The 2,143-nt window shown below is 37.8% G+C and overlaps 1 pseudogene; it reads left to right on the plus strand.

Moving 5' to 3' along the window:
• The first annotated feature begins 1,345 nt into the window (after nucleotides 1-1,345).
• Nucleotides 1,346-1,877, plus strand: LOC112831184 (large ribosomal subunit protein uL23 pseudogene; annotated as a pseudogene).
• Nucleotides 1,878-2,143: the final 266 nt, after the last annotated feature.

Below are 2,143 nucleotides of genomic sequence, written 5' to 3' on the forward strand. Positions count from 1 at the left end.
AGAAAAAATATTCATAGCTTGGAGTGAAAGATAATATCTTTAAAATATTAAGATTCATCTGGAAATTAAATAACAGAGGTATGATATAAATTTCTTCTCTGTAATTTAATCATCCTCATAAAAGTATATTTATAATATAGTAACGATAAATGATTAATTGACTTGTTCATAATTTTACATCTTGAGGGACATCATACTACTATGCCCAGTCAGTAATATTTGTGTAGACTTAAAAGTCCTCACTATTTTCAGGGTATTCCAATGTAAATAAAGAATATTGATTTAAACTCATTCATTTATTGAACAACGATTGATCTGGGCTTCTGCACTCAGGATAGAGTGAAGAGGATACACAACTTGCTCACTAGCAACTTTCTGTCTGGAAGAAAAAAAAAACCTAAAATATGAATACTTTGAGTACAGTTTGTGTAGTGTGAGTGCTGTTACTGAAGACATAATAGGACCACTTATGTAAAATTATGAGGTCAACTAATGTTAATGGGAGATGGTACCTAATTTGATCCTTAAAGTCTAAAGTGACATTAATTGGTCAAGTGTTTCAAAATCACCCTGATTATCTCTATCTCTTGTGACTCTTTTACAAATATAAGATTTAAAGGTATCACTATGGATCTACTGAATCCAAATCCTTGAGGTTGGGTACCTGGAATATGTACTTTGGAAACTTCCTAGGTGATTTTAAAAGTCAGCTATTTTGGGGTGCCTAGGTGGCTCAGTCGTTAAGTGTCTGCCTTCGGCTCAGGTCATGATCCCGAGCCCTGCATCGGGCTCCCTGCTCTGCGGGAAGCCTGCTTCTCCCTCTCCCACTCCCCCTGCTTGTGTTCCCTCTCTGGCTGTCTCTCTCTCTCTGTCAAATAAATAAAATCTTTAAAAAAAATCAGCTATTTTATTGGAACTATTAAGTTAGACAAATGAGAGGTAAAAGCCATTCTCAGCATAGAAACAGGAGAGGGAAGATGTGAAAGTATGATTAACCTGAGCATGTTTTGAGGATTGCAAGTAGATCCTTGGATGGCTGTCATGAAGAGTGTGACTGGGAACATGGTAGGAGAAAAGCTTAAAAGCTAAGCAAAAACCAAATGGGCAATGCAATTAGTAAAGACCATGACATATAATAGGTGCTCAATAAATATTTAGTAAATGATGAATAAATCAATAAATAGGTGAGTCATTATAACTTTACATGCCTTGGTCAGAGTTACATGTTTATCTTGAAGCTTATGAGGAACCAATGACAGACTTCAAGGAGGTGAGTGGAAATCAACATTAAATGAACACAAATGCAATACTGTAAAATGACAAAAAAAACAAAAGCCCATATCTTCATATCCCTTTTACGAAGATGGCACTGAAAGCTAAGAAGGAAGCCCCTGCCCCTCCCAAAGCCGAAGCCAAAGCAAAGGCTTTGAAGGCCAAGAAAGCGGTGCTGAAAGGCGTCCACAGTCACAAAAAAAAGATCTGCACGTCACCTACATTCTGACGACCCAAGACACTGCATCTGTGGAGGCAGCCCAAATATCCTCAAAAGAGTGCCCCCAGGAGAAACAGGCTTGATCACTATGCCATCATCAAGTTCCCCCTGACCACTGAGTCAGCCATGAAGAAAAGAGAAGACAGCAACACACTTGTGTTCACTGTGGATGTCAAGGCCAATAAGCACCAGATCAAACAGGCTGTGAAGAAGCTCTACGACCTTGACGTGGCCGAGGTCAACACCTTGATCAGGCCTGATGGAGAGAAGAAGGCATATGTTCGACTGGCTCCTGACTATGATGCTTTGGATGTTGCCAACAAAATTGGAATCATCTAAACTGAGTCCAGCTGGCTAAATCTAAATATAAAATTTTTCACCAAAAAAAAAAAAAAGCTCATATCTTGTTTTAGTTTCTTAAAGACTCTGTGGAGTTATGAACAGCATCAATAAGTGATGGTTTTCCTAATTCTTATTAATCTTCTCTTGAAAGTACTTAGACTTAGTACAACTGCCAATCAAATTTCACTAAACCCACTGACAGAAGAAACAATTTAAATATGACACAGAAAGGACTGACTGTCCTATTTTCCACCTGTTTTGAGAAATATGACATGTACCACAGGGGAAAAATAATCATCTTAATTTTCT

Source organism: Callorhinus ursinus, unplaced genomic scaffold (assembly GCF_003265705.2).
Source record: "Callorhinus ursinus isolate GAN/ISIS: 27379988/994484 unplaced genomic scaffold, GSC_fseal_2.0 scaffold14, whole genome shotgun sequence".
NCBI lineage: Eukaryota > Metazoa > Chordata > Mammalia > Carnivora > Otariidae > Callorhinus > Callorhinus ursinus.